Source organism: Pseudophryne corroboree, chromosome 5 (assembly GCF_028390025.1).
Source record: "Pseudophryne corroboree isolate aPseCor3 chromosome 5, aPseCor3.hap2, whole genome shotgun sequence".
In the NCBI taxonomy this organism is placed as follows: Eukaryota; Metazoa; Chordata; class Amphibia; order Anura; family Myobatrachidae; genus Pseudophryne; species Pseudophryne corroboree.
The window spans coordinates 279,013,357-279,032,487 of NC_086448.1; the positions used below are offsets into that span (position 1 = coordinate 279,013,357).

Consider the following 19,131-nt stretch of genomic DNA (forward strand, 5'->3'; position numbering starts at 1 on the left):
ATGTTTTGCAATCCAACCTGAATTAGCCCCTTTGTTAGGCGCTGCGGGACCCTTGTTGTGCCATATAAATAAATGTAAATATATATATATTAACATTTTATCCATTCATCGGAGGCTATTTACTGAAAAAGTACAAGTGTAAAGATTATACTTGTGCCAGACTAAAACAATAAAACAAATTATACATCTAAATCACTAATTAAATTAATTATTTATTTTTGTACAAAGGAAACTGGAGTAATGTATAGGATATCACATTACACATCAAAGCTGTAGTTTAGGTAAATTGTATATAAACAACCACAGGAAGTACATTAGAATTGGCACTTTTCTCTTAAGCATACAGTACTTAAAACATAAAGAAAATCAAAGTGTTCTTTTCAGTACTAAGCTCTCTAAATACTGTATATTTTAATGAATAAAAAACGGATCGTTACACAATAATAATACACAATAATACATATTTCTCATTTTATGCTAAAAAGATAGAATGTAAAAGAGTTGATTTGAATTATATATGAATCTTCAATGTGACATAATTACAGTACATGGGATTCGCTACAGTAACATGAACTACTGTATTAGGCTTAAAGGATTATACACACCAGTACTGATTTCCTGACAATATAACTAGCTACAACGTCACCACTTGGTCCCCCAACAGTGCACACTTCCCAACCGTTTTAGAATCATGGAGCCTTATACCCTTTTCACACCGCAACCTCTGAACATGTTTTTTTGGCACATGAACACGCATAACGTGTTCATGTGCGGTGAGAAAGGTGAATGTATTGGGGGTATACCGCACTGGAAAATGGTAAAGTATTTAGTAGATATTGTTGAAACCAAAATATTTAATACAACGAGAAAATCTAAGTTTTCTAATGTTATCTTGAGTTTGGTGGTGCACCCTGAGTCAGTGGTAAGACATGCAACAAAAGGGAGAGAAGAAGACTCTTTTGTGGGTGCACTCTTTATATGTTTCGAAGTCTCAAAAGAGACAAAAAATTGTAAATAAATTTTAAATATAACTTTTATTAACAACAATTGATAAAATAGTAGAGTTTACTGTCAAAAATTGAGGGTAGGGGGAAGGGTAGGGGGGGGGGTTTTGGAAAAGAGGGGAACACAGAACGAATTTAATTACAGTGTAAATACTGAATATTGTTCTGAAATGCCTGGGTGCGATAATAACAGCTGGAGGCCCTGAAAGATGAGGCGTTTTTATTCTCTCGTGAGTGATGGTGAGAAGACAGATGGGATGGGTAAAGATGGAATGAGCAAGATGAATCTGCTGTCAGTGTTAGACGCTGAGCAAAACCGTCCAGGAATTTCTACTAAACTGAGTATTCCTCGAGAGTCTCCCACTCGAGTACTGACCCAGCCCTACACTGCTTAGCTTCCAAGATCGGAAGGATTCGGGCGTTACCAGTGTGGTATGATAGTAGAAGAAATATTTGATATCGAGGGCTCGAGAATCACTGATGAGAGTTCACGAAAATGGAGAAATATAGAAAGGAAAGAGAGTGGGTAGAAGAGGAAAATAGGGGATCTGCTGCCACCGTTAGACCGGGATAATTACCCCTGAATCAGTGGTGAGAGTCCTGAAGATAGTAAAGTGAGGAAAAGGAGAAAAGAAACGATGCTGATATGTAAAAATTTGAGAATGGTTGATAGTCAATAGGCTGCTTGATTGCAGGATGCTGATAGTACCGATAATAGGGGTACTTGGTGTGATAAAGAGCAATTTGTACACAATTAGCAGACAATTAAATTAATTAGAACCATGCATCACCATCAATTTGATGCTATTAAATTATTGCACATTGTACCAAAGTGGTATCAGGTAGAAAGAAAAGGAAAAAATGAATAACAGTTAATTATTTATGTTCCGCTGTATACAGAGCTGCAGAAATACTATATAATATGATTGCAGGATGCTGATAGTACTTATGATAAAGGTACTCGGTGTGATAGGGAGCAATTTGTACACAATTAGCAGACAATTAAGTTGATTGGAACCATGCATCACCATCAATTTGATGCTATCAGATTGTTACACATTGTACCAAAATGGTATCAGGTGGAAAGAGAAGGAGATAATGATCAACAGTTAATTATTTATGTTCCGCTGTATACAGAGCTGCAGAAATACTATATAATATCAAGATACGCAGTATAGAGGATGATGATAGGTTGCTCAGCCGAAGGATTATGTCAATTTAATGACTAAACATGAAGATTTAACAGTATCCTATAAGGTATTATGCCGCTAAGTGCCGACTGCCTGTAAAGCGGGTACTTACAAAAAACAGCTTTAATGAATGCTATTATAAAATATGCATCAGAAGATGAATACCAATAAATATGCAAAAAATGCTGCGATTGAGCAGATATTACCCGGAATTGTAGGGGGCGATCGGTCACTAATATGGGCAGAATGCTGTATGAGTACGGAATGTCCGTGTCAAAGTCCAGGCATGTTGAAGATGCAGGATACACTGGTTCTCAGGGGCTGAGCAGTTCGTTATGGCCACTCCGCCGATCAATGTACCTGATGTATTGTGGAGACGTGGTCAGGTTAGCTGAGGAGAGGAGAGACGCAGTGTATCCTGCATCTTCAACATGCCTGGACTTTGACACGGACATTCCGTACTCATACAGCATTCTGCCCATATTAGTGACCGATCGCCCCCTACAATTCCAGGTAATATCTGCTCAATCGCAGCATTTTTTGCATATTTATTGGTATTCATCTTCTGATGCATATTTTATAATAGCATTCATTAAAGCTGTTTTTTGTAAGTACCCGCTTTACAGGCAGTCGGCACTTAGCGGCATAATACCTTATAGGATACTGTTAAATCTTCATGTTTAGTCATTAAATTGACATAATCCTTCGGCTGAGCAACCTATCATCATCCTCTATACTGCGTATCTTGATATTATATAGTATTTCTGCAGCTCTGTATACAGCGGAACATAAATAATTAACTGTTGATCATTATCTCCTTCTCTTTCCACCTGATACCATTTTGGTACAATGTGTAACAATCTGATAGCATCAAATTGATGGTGATGCATGGTTCCAATCAACTTAATTGTCTGCTAATTGTGTACAAATTGCTCCCTATCACACCGAGTACCTTTATCATAAGTACTATCAGCATCCTGCAATCATATTATATAGTATTTCTGCAGCTCTGTATACAGCGGAACATAAATAATTAACTGTTATTCATTTTTTCCTTTTCTTTCTACCTGATACCACTTTGGTACAATGTGCAATAATTTAATAGCATCAAATTGATGGTGATGCATGGTTCTAATTAATTTAATTGTCTGCTAATTGTGTACAAATTGCTCTTTATCACACCAAGTACCCCTATTATCGGTACTATCAGCATCCTGCAATCAAGCAGCCTATTGACTATCAACCATTCTCAAATTTTTACATATCAGCATCGTTTCTTTTCTCCTTTTCCTCACTTTACTATCTTCAGGACTCTCACCACTGATTCAGGGGTAATTATCCCGGTCTAACGGTGGCAGCAGATCCCCTATTTTCCTCTTCTACCCACTCTCTTTCCTTTCTATATTTCTCCATTTTCGTGAACTCTCATCAGTGATTCTCGAGCCCTCGATATCAAATATTTCTTCTACTATCATACCACACTGGTAACGCCCGAATCCTTCCGATCTTGGAAGCTAAGTAGTGTAGGGCTGGGTCAGTACTCGAGTGGGAGACTCTCGAGGAATACTCAGTTTAGTAGAAATTCCTGGACGGTTTTGCTCAGCGTCTAACACTGACAGCAGATTCATCTTGCTCATTCCATCTTTACCCATCCCATCTGTCTTCTCACCATCACTCACGAGAGAATAAAAACGCCTCATCTTTCAGGGCCTCCAGCTGTTATTATCGCACCCAGGCATTTCAGAACAATATTCAGTATTTACACTGTAATTAAATTCGTTCTGTGTTCCCCTCTTTTCCAAAACCCCCCCCCTACCCTTCCCCCTACCCTCAATTTTTGACAGTAAACTCTACTATTTTATCAATTGTTGTTAATAAAAGTTATATTTAAAATTTATTTACAATTTTTTGTCTCTTTTGAGACTTCGAAACATATAAAGAGTGCACCCACAAAAGAGTCTTCTTCTCTCCCTTTTGTTGCGGTGAGAAAGGTGCCAGGGTTGAAATACCGGGTCGAGCGAACATGTGTTCAACCCGGGTGGTCTTCAGTTTGCCGGCTGTTGGGATACCGGCGCACAGTATACCGGCGCTGGAATCCCGACACCCAGCATACCGACACCTTTTCTCCCTCTTGGGGGTCCACGACCCCCCGGAGGGAGAATAGATAGCGTAGCACGCGTAGTGCACCACCATGCCTGCAAGGGGCTCATTTGTGCTCGCCCAGCCGTCGGTATGCCGGCGGTCGGGATTCCGGCGCCGGTATGCTGGCCCCCGGGAGCCTGGCCGCTGGCATACCATACTACACCCGTTCAACCCAGCTCACTGTGCGGTGTGAATGGGAGCCGGGTCAATGTGACCCGTTTCTCGTTCACTTTCTGTACGGGCGGCGCTTGCAATATGCCAGGCTGCTGACTGCAGTGTGAAAGGTGCCTGAGGCGGGTCGCACCATGGAAGCTCCCGTGTCAGGCTCCCGGGTGCGACCCACCTCAGGCGGTGTGAAAGGGGCATTAGAGTATCAGGTTTTTATTAGAGATGAGCGCCGGAAATTTTTCGGGTTTTGTGTTTTGGTTTTGGGTTCGGTTCCGCGGCCGTGTTTTGGGTTCGACCGCGTTTTGGCAAAACCTCACCGAATTTTTTTTGTCGGATTCGGGTGTGTTTTGGATTCGGGTGTTTTTTTCAAAAAACCCTAAAAAACAGCTTAAATCATAGAATTTGGGGGTAATTTTGATCCCAAAGTATTATTAACCTCAAAAAACATAATTTACACTCATTTTCAGCCTATTCTGAACACATCACACCTCACAATATTATTTTTAGTCCTAAAATTTGCACCGAGGTCGCTGTGTGAGTAAGATAAGCGACCCTAGTGGCCGACACAAACACCGGGCCCATCTAGGAGTGGCACTGCAGTGTCACGCAGGATGGCCCTTCCAAAAAACCCTCCCCAAACAGCACATGACGCAAAGAAAAAAAGAGGCGCAATGAGGTAGCTGACTGTGTGAGTAAGATTAGCGACCCTAGTGGCCGACACAAACACCGGGCACATCTAGGAGTGGCACTGCAGTGTCACGCAGGATGTCCCTTCCAAAAAACCCTCCCCAAACAGCACATGACGCAAAGAAAAAAAGAGGCGCAATGAGGTAGCTGTGTGAGTAAGATTAGCGACCCTAGTGGCCGACACAAACACCGGGCCCATCTAGGAGTGGCACTGCAGTGTCACGCAGGATGTCCCTTCCAAAAAACCCTCCCCAATCAGCACATGATGCAAAGAAAAAGAAAAGAAAAAAGAGGTGCAAGATGGAATTATCCTTGGGCCCTCCCACCCACCCTTATGTTGTATAAACAAAACAGGACATGCACACTTTAACCAACCCATCATTTCAGTGACAGGGTCTGCCACACGACTGTGACTGATATGACGGGTTGGTTTGGACCCCCCCCAAAAAAGAAGCAATTAATCTCTCCTTGCACAAACTGGCTCTACAGAGGCAAGATGTCCACCTCATCTTCACCCTCCGATATATCACCGTGTACATCCCCCTCCTCACAGATTATCAATTCGTCCCCACTGGAATCCACCATCTCAGCTCCCTGTGTACTTTGTGGAGGCAATTGCTGCTGGTCAATGTCTCCGCGGAGGAATTGATTATAATTCATTTTAATGAACATCATCTTCTCCACATTTTCTGGATGTAACCTCGTACGCCGATTGCTGACAAGGTGAGCGGCGGCACTAAACACTCTTTCGGAGTACACACTTGTGGGAGGGCAACTTAGGTAGAATAAAGCCAGTTTGTGCAAGGGCCTCCAAATTGCCTCTTTTTCCTGCCAGTATAAGTACGGACTGTGTGACGTGCCTACTTGGATGCGGTCACTCATATAATCCTCCACCATTCTATCAATGTTGAGAGAATCATATGCAGTGACAGTAGACGACATGTCCGTAATCGTTGTCAGGTCCTTCAGTCCGGACCAGATGTCAGCATCAGCAGTCGCTCCAGACTGCCCTGCATCACCGCCAGCGGGTGGGCTCGGAATTCTGAGCCTTTTCCTCGCACCCCCAGTTGCGGGAGAATGTGAAGGAGGAGATGTTGACAGGTCGCGTTCCGCTTGACTTGACAATTTTGTCACCAGCAGGTCTTTCAACCCCAGCAGACCTGTGTCTGCCGGAAAGAGAGATCCAAGGTAGGCTTTAAATCTAGGATCGAGCACGGTGGCCAAAATGTAGTGCTCTGATTTCAACAGATTGACCACCCGTGAATCCTTGTTAAGCGAATTAAGGGCTGCATCCACAAGTCCCACATGCCTAGCGGAATCGCTCCGTGTTAGCTCCTCCTTCAATGCCTCCAGCTTCTTCTGCAAAAGCCTGATGAGGGGAATGACCTGACTCAGGCTGGCAGTGTCTGAACTGACTTCACGTGTGGCAAGTTCAAAGGGCATCAGAACCTTGCACAACGTTGAAATCATTCTCCACTGCACTTGAGACAGGTGCATTCCACCTACTATATCGTGCTCAATTGTATAGGCTTGAATGGCCTTTTGCTGCTCCTCCAACCTCTGAAGCATATAGAGGGTTGAATTCCACCTCGTTACCACTTCTTGCTTCAGATGATGGCAGGGCAGGTTCAGTAGTTTTTGGTGGTGCTCCAGTTTTCTGTACGTGGTGCCTGTACGCCGAAAGTGTCCCGCAATTCTTCTGGCCACCGACAGCATCTCTTGCACGCCCCTGTCGTTTTTTAAAAAATTCTGCACCACCAAATTCAAGGTATGTGCAAAACATGGGACGTGCTGGAATTGGCCCAGATTTAATGCACACACAATATTGCTGGCGTTGTCCGATGCCACAAATCCACAGGAGAGTCCAATTGGGGTAAGCCATTCCGCGATGATCTTCCTCAGTTGCCGTAAGAGGTTTTCAGCTGTGTGCGTATTCAGGAAAGCGGTGATACAAAGCGTAGCCTGCCTAGGAAAGAGTTGGCGTTTGCGAGATGCTGCTACTGGTGCCGCCGCTGCTGTTCTTGCGGCGGGAGTCCATACATCTACCCAGTGGGCTGTCACAGTCATATAGTCCTGACCCTGCCCTGCTCCACTTGTCCACATGTCCGTGGTTAAGTGGACATTGGGTACAGCTGCATTTTTTAGGACACTGGTGACTCTTTTTCTGAGGTCTGTGTACATTTTCGGTATCGCCTGCCTAGAGAAATGGAACCTAGATGGTATTTGGTACCGGGGACACAGTACCTCCAACAAGTGTCTAGTTGGCTCTGCAGTAATGATGGATACCGGAACCACGTTTCTCACCACCCAGGATGCCAAGGCCTCAGTTATCCGCTTTGCAGTAGGATGACTGCTGTGATATTTCATCTTCCTCGCAAAGGACTGTTGAACAGTCAATTGCTTACTGGAAGTAGTACAAGTGGGCTTACGACTTCCCCTCTGGGATGACCATCGACTCCCAGCGGCAACAACAGCAGCGCCAGCAGCAGTAGGCGTTACACGCAAGGATGCATCGGAGGAATCCCAGGCAGGAGAGGACTCGTCAGACTTGCCAGTGACATGGCCTGCAGGACTATTGGCATTCCTGGGGAAGGAGGAAATTGACACTGAGGGAGTTGGTGGGGTGGTTTGCGTGAGCTTGGTTACAAGAGGAAGGGATTTACTGGTCAGTGGACTGCTTCCGCTGTCACCCAAAGTTTTTGAACTTGTCACTGACTTATTATGAATGCGCTGCAGGTGACGTATAAGGGAGGATGTTCCGAGGTGGTTAACGTCCTTACCCCTACTTATTACAGCTTGACAAAGGGAACACACGGCTTGACACCTGTTGTCCGCATTTCTGGTGAAATACCTCCACACCGAAGAGCTGATTTTTTTGGTATTTTCACCTGGCATGTCAACGGCCATATTCCTCCCACGGACAACAGGTGTCTCCCCGGGTGCCTGACTTAAACAAACCACCTCACCATCAGAATCCTCCTGGTCAATTTCCTCCCCAGCGCCAGCAACACCCATATCCTCCTCATCCTGGTGTACTTCAACACTGACATCTTCAATCTGACTATCAGGAACTGGACTGCGGGTGCTCCTTCCAGCACTTGCAGGGGGCATGCAAATAGTGGAAGGCGCATGTTCTTCACGTCCAGTGTTGGGAAGGTCAGGCATCGCAAACGACACAATTGGACTCTCCTTGTGGATTTGGGATTTCAAAGAACGCACAGTTCTTTGCGGTGCTTTTGCCAGCTTGAGTCTTTTCAGTTTTCTAGCGAGAGGCTGAGTGCTTCCATCCTCATGTGAAGCTGAACCACTAGCCATGAACATAGGCCAGGGCCTCAGCCGTTCCTTGCCACTCCGTGTGGTAAATGGCATATTGGCAAGTTTACGCTTCTCCTCCGACAATTTTATTTTAGGTTTTGGAGTCCTTTTTTTTCTGATATTTGGTGTTTTGGATTTGACATGCTCTGTACTATGACATTGGGCATCGGCCTTGGCAGACGACGTTGCTGGCATTTCATCGTCTCGGCCATGACTAGTGGCAGCAGCTTCAGCACGAGGTGGAAGTGGATCTTGATCTTTCCCTAATTTTGGAACCTCAACTTTTTTGTTCTCCATATTTTATAGGCAGAACTAAAAGGCACCTCAGGTAAACAATGGAGATGGATGGATTGGATACTAGTATACAATTATGGACGGACTGCCACGGTTAGGTGGTATAAAAAAACCACGGTTAGGTGGTATATATTATAATAATAATACAATTATGGATGGACGGACTGCCTGCCGACTGCCGACACAGAGGTAGCCACAGCCGTGAACTACCGCACTGTACACTGGTTGATAAAGAGATAGTAGTATACTCGTAACAACTAGTATGACACTATGACGACGGTATAAAGAATGAAAAAAAAACCACGGTTAGGTGGTATATATTATAATAATAATACAATTATGGATGGACGGACTGCCTGCCGACTGCCGACACAGAGGTAGCCACAGCCGTGAACTACCGCACTGTACACTGGTTGATAAAGAGATAGTAGTATACTCGTAACAATTAGGATGACACTATGACGGTATAAAGAATGAAAAAAAAACCACGGTTAGGTGGTAGGTATATAATAATAAATAATACAATTCTGGTCGGACGGACTGCCTGCCGTGTGCCGACACAGAGGTAGCCACAGCCGTGAACTACCGCACTGTACACTGGTTGATAAAGAGATAGTAGTATACTCGTAACAATTAGGATGACACTATGACGGTATAAAGAATGAAAAAAAAACCACGGTTAGGTGGTAGGTATATAATAATAAATAATACAATTCTGGTCGGACGGACTGCCTGCCGTGTGCCGACACAGAGGTAGCCACAGCCGTGAACTACCGCACTGTACACTGGTTGATAAAGAGATAGTAGTATACTCGTAACAATTAGGATGACACTATGACGGTATAAAGAATGAAAAAAAAACCACGGTTAGGTGGTAGGTATATAATAATAAATAATACAATTCTGGTCGGACGGACTGCCTGCCGTGTGCCGACACAGAGGTAGCCACAGCCGTGAACTACCGCACTGTACACTGGTTGATAAAGAGATAGTAGTATACTCGTAACAATTAGGATGACACTATGACGGTATAAAGAATGAAAAAAAAACCACGGTTAGGTGGTAGGTATATAATAATAAATAATACAATTCTGGTCGGACGGACTGCCTGCCGTGTGCCGACACAGAGGTAGCCACAGCCGTGAACTACCGCACTGTACACTGGTTGATAAAGAGATAGTAGTATACTCGTAACAATTAGGATGACACTATGACGGTATAAAGAATGAAAAAAAAACCACGGTTAGGTGGTAGGTATATAATAATAAATAATACAATTCTGGTCGGACGGACTGCCTGCCGTGTGCCGACACAGAGGTAGCCACAGCCGTGAACTACCGCACTGTACACTGGTTGATAAAGAGATAGTAGTATACTCGTAACAATTAGGATGACACTATGACGGTATAAAGAATGAAAAAAAAACCACGGTTAGGTGGTAGGTATATAATAATAAATAATACAATTCTGGTCGGACGGACTGCCTGCCGTGTGCCGACACAGAGGTAGCCACAGCCGTGAACTACCGCACTGTACTGTGTCTGCTGCTAATATAGACTGGTTGATATTTAAAGAGATATTAGTAGTATACAACAATACTATACTGGTGGTCAGGCACTGGTCACCACTCCTGCAGCAAAAGTGTGCACTGTTAATTAATATAATTGTACTCCTGGCTCCTGCTAACAACCTGCAGTGCTCCCCAGTCTCCCCCACAATTAATTATAAGCTTTTAATTTATACATTGATGACTGTGCAGCACACTGGGCTGAGCTGAGTGCACACAGACTGAGTCACACTGTGTGACTGACTGTGCTGTGTATCGTTTTTTTTTTCAGGCAGAGAACGGATATAGCAGAGAGAAGTGAACGGATATATTATATTAAATAAAAGTTAACTAGCAACTGCACTGGTCACTGACTGTGGTAAACTAACTCTGTCTGCGACTCTGCACAATCTCTCTCTATCTAATCTATCTCTATTCTAATGGAGAGGACGCCAGACACGTCCTCTCCCTATCAATCTCAATGCACGAGTGAAAATGGCGGCGACGCGCGGCTCCTTATATAGAATCCGAGTCTCGCGATAGAATCCGAGCCTCGCGAGAATCCGACAGCGTCATGATGACGTTCGGGCGCGCTCGGGTTAACCGAGCAAGGCGGGAAGATCCGAGTCGCTCGGACCCGTGAAAAAAAACATGAAGTTCGGGCGGGTTCGGATTCCGAGGAACCGAACCCGCTCATCTCTAGTTTTTATTTCTCTGCACCTCTAGGCTAAAAGTTTCTTATGTAGAAATTCAGACCAAAATATTAAATTAACTAAACTGTGTATATACTGTAGGTCATCCTTGGGTTCATTTATATGAGGGCATATGCATCATCACTTACATTCTACAAAAGTAGGTGAAAATGAACATACTTTGTAAAAATTAAGTTTTGTGGCCATTCATCATGAAGGTAATGCAGGAGATATCATAAATATCACAGATATCTCCTGCTTCCCTTTCTCATCTGATAGAGCTTGGCATCCCTATACACTAGTATGGGGACCTCATTCATTAAACTCCAAAATTACAATATTTTTGGAGCTTTACTGCGGGAATATTCGCCAACTACACATGGCGAACGCTCCCTCGCCCCTGCTGTTTATCCATTGGAAGTAGATCAGGCTTGCAATCTGGGATACTCCTGGATCCTTCCTGGATCTGTCCTTCTTCTTGAGCCAGATGCCTGGAGCTTGTGCACCTGTGTGAATCCTGGTTCTAGCACTAGCACTGATGGATTTTTTCACTGCTACGCAAGGAGCAATGAAAAGATTCATGGAGACAGCTGATTTTCGCATCAGCTTTGTCCACGTCGGAGCAATGATGAATTGCTCCAGCACTCGTAGTGAGTCAGAATGTTAATTATCGGGTGCCGCCTGGTGCCCCGAAAATTAAAATGATGAATATGCCCCATGGTGAGGGACAGGGTTCACTTCTGTTTGTCACATATTTTATGTCTGGCAGCCATCAGCACTGGTTTTGCCTATTACACTGACCATAAATAATATTAATTGGTCAGGGATCACTAACCCAGGGCACCCCTGCATGTTCCCCGAGGCCAGGGTGCCGCGGCATCCAGTTTTGGAAACACTGGTTTACACAGTGCCACTCTGAGTAAAAGGACATACTGTAGGGAGTACTGTAGCTTGATAGAGGTAGCATATTACCAGTGGCTGCATACAGCTCATGATATGAAACACATTGCTTTCAGCCTGTCCACCCTGCATTTACTTCTTAGCTTTAGCTGTGATTTCTAAACGGACCTACAGTAGGTGTTGCCGGGAAACTTTTTGGATCTACTGGCAATGAGATATAAGGTGGGGTGTGTTGAAGCATTTTAACCACAGGGAATGTAGCTTTATGATTGGAACTTTTCCAATTAGGGGTCTATTTAGCAATATGTGCAATACTGACTTGATGGTATTTATCCCTATTATACAGGAAAAATCCTTGCAGGGACTGCGGCTGAATAAACATGCTGTCCCTGCGACGTCCCCACAGACAGTCTTTTCAGTTGGTTAAACACTAGCAGTATAATTGCCAAATGAGTGGAGGAGAGTGGGAAGAGTTACAGCCAGCTGCAGGGTCTGATTGGATGAATCCATCTTTCTCTGTAGTTTTCGGCTGAGATAAGGGTTAGAAAGTTGAGAGGAGGGACACAGACGCGTTCCTATTGTGCGTGCCTGAAAATAGGATGCGGGGCCTTGTTGGTATGGGGTGGGGCCTCACAGAAATGCCGCGATAACAGGTCACACCCCTGTTTTCATGGCTGTGGGGGGCATGCTAAGCGCTCTGTGAGCTGCTGGCATGCCCCCTGTGCCTCTCTCCTTAGCAGAGCAGCGAGTGAGAGAGGGCCTCCCAACTGCTTACTGCACCCCCCCCCCCCCCACCACCACCACCACGGGACACTGTGACCCGCGGGTAGAACAGCGGGATAGTCCCAGAAAAATGGGACTGTCCCACCAAAATCGGGACAGTTGTGAGGTATGGTTTTCCTCATATAATGCCATTCTCAGATTACGTTATAAAAGGTAAGCCTTTAAGGTTTTTCTTAATGTTTTTCTGGTACCTGAATAGAAGAAAATGTTAAGCACTGTAGAGAACAATGACTTGCTATATACTGTACAATGCAATGTTGTAGGAGTCGGGCATTAATGGCAGGATAAATACATTATGTTCTCTGTTAACCCTTTCCTATATAGGAGATAATTCAGATCTGATCGTAGATGTGTTAAATTTAGCACATCTACGATCAGTTACTCAGACATGCGGGGGACACCCAGCACAGGTTTAGTCCGCCCCGCATGTCTGGCCTTACCCCCGCAAGGGTGCAAAAGCATCACACAGCAGCAATGCTTTTGCACCCGCTGAGTAGCTCCCTGCCAGTGCAGCTCCTGCGCGCTGGCAGGCCGCTACTCGCCACATCCCGCATCGCAGCGGTTGCGTGATGTCACACCGCAGCCAGCCCCTGCTACGGTCTGGACACGCCTTCGATGTTCGGACCGCGCCCTGCCAATGGCATTCTAATGCCTTTGGCGCGCCCCCTCATGGCCCGTGACTGCCTCTACCTGTCAATCAGGCAGAGGTGATCGCAGCCCTGAGATGCTTTTAGCATCTCACTGGGCTCCGCATGCGCACTCCACAAAAGGATCCACACTGCAATCGCTACTTCTGTAGCGATCCAGTCTGAATTAGCCCCATAGTTGTGATACTTAAGTTTCCTCATGATTTATGTGACTTTTTGCTTGCTCTATAGACCCCCTATGGCTGCAGTTGAGTAGACATGGGCATACCTGGCTGGACTGAGGAATGGTAAACTGTGTCCTAGTATTAGTTGGGAATGTTGATAGATATTTTGTTGAGGAGGATACACAGCAGCACTCATGTGCTTGCTCAGAAGGCATTATACTAGGGGTCAATGCTAAATTCACTCATATAACCTACTTGCATGGTATACATGTTAGTAGGCATGCCAGCTTTTCTATTACATGTGAATGTTTGTATGCACATCTTATGAGTGAGATTTAGTAAAAGCAGAAGGGAAATCAGTCAGTGTTATCTTTCATGGCCTTTTTTAACTTTTTCCGTAAAAAGGGGCATCCTGTGGCTATCTTGCTATAAAGGTCTATAAATGAGGTTTCTACAGTGCCATGTTAGCAGATCTAATAACAAAGACCACCTCTAACAAAGTGCTGTTTATCACTTACTTTCATAGTATACCAACAACCATCAGTAACTGGACAGGCACATATTTACATTGTAGAAAGTCCTGTCACAACGCCCAGTCCTGCCGGGGAATTCACTTCTCACAGAGTGGTAAAGACAGAGAGAATGTTTTGTAGTTCTATTCATCTGCATTAGTTTGAGTACTTGATACAGTACTAATGCCTCAATGCCTGGACCATATACTAGTCAGTACTACATTTTCTTGCTGTCTTATACATTTAAGTTACAGCTCTTCACACATACTGTACAAAGTAACATAGTAAAAGTCATACAGATGTAGCCACTAGCCACGCTCAGCTTTGCCGCTGAGCGTCTTATCCACTGCAAAGTTGGCGCAGCTAGTGTGCCTGTGACTATGAAGTGCTTGTGCACACACACACGGGATGCAGTCAATTTACCGACAATCAAAATCCCGACGGTCGAAATCCCGACTGCAATTGACCGACGGTCAAAATCCCGACAAGGTCAAAATCCCGACATGGACAAAATACCGACATTTCAAATACAGACATGGTCAAAATACCGACATGTGGTGTCCATGTTGACCTATGTCGACATACACACCAAAAAAACAATGAAAAATTAATGTCGGCATTTTGACCTGTCGACATTTTACATGTCTGTATTTTGACCTTGTCTGTATTTTAAATGTCGGTATTTTGTCCATATCAGGATTTTGACCTTGGCGGGATTTTGACCGTCGGTCAATTGCTGTCGGGATTTCAACCGTCGGGATTTTGAGTATAGGTATTTCATACCGATCCCACACACACACAGCTATAAGAATGAATGGGCAGCGTACCTAGCGGGTCATTCCGAGTTGTTAGCTCGCTAGCAGATTTTTGCAGTATTGCACACGCTAGGCCGCCGCCCTCTGGGAGTGTATCTTAGCATAGCAGAATTGCAAACAAAAGATTAGCAGAATTGCGAATAGAAAATTCTTAGCAGTTTCTGAGTAGCTCGAGACTTACTCCTACACTGCGATCAGTTCAGCCCATTTCGTTCCTGGTTTGACGTCACAAACACGCCCTGCGTTCGGCCAGCCACTCCCCCGTTTCTCCAGACACTCCCACGTTTTATCCTGGCACGCCTGCGTTTTTCCGCACACTCCCAGAAAATGGCCAGTTTCCGCCCAGAATCACCCACTTCCTGTCAATCACACTCCGATCACTTCAACAATGGAAATTCTTCGTTCGGACGTGAGTAAATCTACTAAGTTTTGAGCTAAAATACTTAGCGCATGCGCACTGCGTACCATGTGCATGTGCATTTTCGCCTTAATCGCTCCATTGCGAAAATCGGCAACGAGCGAACAACTCGGAATGACCCCCCTAGTCACAGCTCGGCCATGGGAATAAATGGCCAGCATACCTAGTTGCAGCTCGGTCATAGGAATGAATGGGTGGCGTACCTTGTTGCTGCTCTGCGTACTAAGGCTCACCCACGGCTCGGCGCAGCACATGTCCCTGTGTGGCCATGCCGCAGGTAAGATGAGCGAGGCTACATCTGTACTGTACAGTACAATATAAACCTAAAATCATTTTAATGCCTAAATGACCTATAGTGGCCCATTAAAAGGTTTCACGACACTACCTATAATATTTCAACATGTTTACAGTACATATCTCTTGGACTAATACAGTAGCAGTCACATACAAACATACAGAGTAAATAACTTATAATAGTGGGTAATCCATATTAATAACACAAATATATCAATAAGCGTAAAATGTGAAACACTTTCATTTGGTAATGATTCCAGCATAATGACAGCTCATTCATATGTAACCAAGTCTAAGTACACTGTCATCTTTCTAGATAAACTTAAATCCTGATTAAGATCCAGTCATTAAATAAAACTATACAGTTATTTTACCCCCAGATTTCCCTATGGAGAATATGCTGTAAATATTGTTGCATCACTCCACTTGCCCTAATAAATATGTGCTTCCTCAGCATCCATTTTCTACAAGGTGAAAATAGTCTGACAACAACTTACACCGTATATCTGTATTCCAGACTTTTTTCTGCGTGTTTGCAAAAACACATTCAGTACAAACACAGGCGTAGTTATAAAGCTGTGCATCAGCAAAGAATGCAATGTATATTTCATGCCAGTGAGCACTAATTGCTAGTGACAAACACAGCCAGGGACAGAAGCACTGTGTGTGTGTGTGTGTGTGTGTGTGTGTGTGTGTGTGTGTGTGTGTGTGTGTGTGTGTGTGTGTGTGTGTGATACCGCTGAGAGCAGCAACAATCTCTGATTCACCTGTATCACTCAGCCCTTCATCTCACACATCCTAAAACTGTGATTCACTCCAGACATGTGCATTTGCTATTTGTAGCCTTTTATCACACTACACTTTTCTGAGTTTTTTTCCTCTTTAAAACAGGGGGTGTGAGGTGTTAGATATTACAATATGCTGTGAAGAGATCTGTTACAAAACATGTACAACTATAATGTCCACTGAACATAATCACATACATAGGGTCTGTTGTCATGGTGAATAGTATAACTCCTCGGTTTTCCTGGATTTCATAGACTAATGGCAAAAAGTCACCTTATAGTTGTAATTCTTCTTTTGACAATCATAAAAATTGTTGTTTCATTTGTTTCTGTGTAACTTTGATGGTTTGAAAGCGGCAATCTTTCTAATAACACACACACACACACACACACACACACACACACACACACACACACACACACACACACACACAGTGCTAAGTTAAATGGCAACAAATAATAAAAGCTATGAAGTGTTTGTGCAAAATAATCTGTGTTGTCTAAAGGATGATACACAGTAAGGCTATGTTTTAAACTTGTAAAAACTTACTGTACATTATATTAAAAAAACATTATATTACAGTAATTAGACCTTTGCTATGCAAATCCAAGTTTTAAAGACTAGGCCTGGAGATGTATAATGTGGATGTGTAAAATGTATATAAAATTGTATAATATAATATATAATGTAATATATTAGAAAACATATAATATATAATTGTATAATACACGTGGCACCTACTACCTTAATTCATACAGTAGTCTGAATAAAAGGAATAGCTTTAGTTTTCTAATTGTAAAGTTTTACTGTACTGTACTTTATGAAAGTCCCTGAAAAGTAGCCACTATAACAATTAATGATTTACATGCCACCTTATTACTGCCAGTGAAGCTGATTGCTTGTTCTGTGCCTGACTGACATAATGCACTTAGGCTTTCATGTACATTATATATGAATCTGTTTCAGCTGTTTAGTGATGATGGTGACACCACTGTGAGAGAATGAGGGTAATTGTAGTATACAGAAATTGGTTTACAGAGGGTTTTATAAAACCCCTTCTAGATAAGAATCAGCTACTGTAAATCAGGACATTACAGGTAAGTAAAGCCTTACAGTCCACAAACTACGTGTGTGTGTGTGTGTGTGTGTGTGTGTGTGTGTGTGTGTGTGTGTGTGTGTGTGTGTGTGTGTGATACATACTGTACACATTATAATCAGTCAGCACTCTGAGCTTACATAACACAGGAATCCCAGGGCTGAAAATGTGTAAGGCGGCTTCTTTTGGAAAGTGTGTACAGCAAGGAGAGGCTCACTAATCCTTCCATCTGCCAAGGCTGTTCCCTTAAATTGCACCTCATTGGAAATGTAAAAAGTTGACAAAATATCTTAAGAGAGCAGAATAACAGGAATAATTTATTTTGACAGTTATCTTATTCATATATATATAGTACCACATATTGTATAACCTATGTCACCACCTGAATAGGGGTTCATTTAAAATGAATGTCCAGCTACACTGTATAAGTGTAATAACAGGTACAGGTTTTATTAGCTAATATTATCAACATACACTTACAGCATACATTTAACTATGCACTATATAAAGTACTGCTAACAAACTGAGCAGCAGAGATACAGAAAGGTTACATTAGGTATCACATTACCTACTGTAGCTAATGTATATGTTGGTTGCAATCAGTTACCCTCTATATCTTTTTTGTATATGAGCAGGATTGCAAGAGCAGAGTTTTAAATTCTGAACCATTTGTGGAAGTTGCCTATAATCAGAAATATTTGCAATATAATAAGAAATAGATTTATGTTTGCCTACCTTATCTTATTGCAGAAATTTGCTGAAGGTTAGGCTATTCCAGATGCTTAATAAAGTTCCTCTACTGTATGTCTCTTCCAGTCCCTTTGGTAGTAGTTACATAACGAAATGATCTTGCAAGCAGATGAGTTTTAGGATACCTCTGGAAATCCCATCTCCATTCTCAGTGATTGAGGAAGGTGAGGGTTGCCTGGGATAATAATATGCTGTTCCAAGATCTTATCACTGCAGAAGGATAACTACAGTATAGACACTCAAGAGGAAGAAGGAGATGTGTAGTGCTGAAAGTGGGATGGAAGGAGTGAGAGGTTTGTGACAAGACAGCAAACACACACAATGAGAATAATCCACCTTCACTAGCTCATCATAGTCTCTTGTAGATCCAGCTGCTCCCCAAAGCACTGAGCCCAAGCGCCCTCTAGTGGCATCTTTTAAAAATCACGACATGGATATACAGTTCAACGATCACCAGGTGCTCTTGAACATTAACATGTATACAAATGCAAACTAGTCTGACTACTGCATCCTAAAGGATCCTAGCTGCATCAAAAGCAATAAAACAACATACACACACATAAAACAGCTATAGTGTCATCATATCACACCACATCTAGAAAATAGCAGTGCTTGAAATCACTGAAAGAATGTTAACTGAAGCTAAAATGTATTCTTTGAAATATTTATTTATATTAGAATAAAATGTGACTATTTGAAATACAGTATTTATTTGTGTTAAAATCAAACTGTTACAACGTCTATAATTCTTATTTAATATGTACTGTATATATAAAAAAATAATAAAAAAGAAACCATGTAACTTACATGCACATGGTTGTTTATTACTTTGCTTCCTAAGGGGCAAGTATGTGAGTAACATATAATTAACTTTAATTTTGTTTTGTGCCCCGAGGGTTCCTTTAGTATCTCTACTAAATAAACAAGT

The 19,131-nt window shown here is 43.0% G+C and overlaps 1 protein-coding gene and 2 pseudogenes across 1 annotated transcript in view; 1 reads left to right on the plus strand and 2 right to left on the minus strand.

Annotated features, from left to right (window-relative positions):
- Positions 1-18,554, minus strand: part of CPNE4 (copine 4) — a 900,265-nt gene extending 881,711 nt beyond the window's left edge. The window contains exon 1 of the mRNA XM_063922365.1: positions 18,189-18,554. The gene's annotated coding sequence lies outside the window, so the exon portion shown is untranslated. The remainder of the gene's footprint in view (positions 1-18,188) is intronic.
- Positions 1,332-1,450, minus strand: LOC134930041 (5S ribosomal RNA; annotated as a pseudogene).
- Positions 3,658-3,776, plus strand: LOC134930296 (5S ribosomal RNA; annotated as a pseudogene).
- Positions 18,555-19,131: the final 577 nt, after the last annotated feature.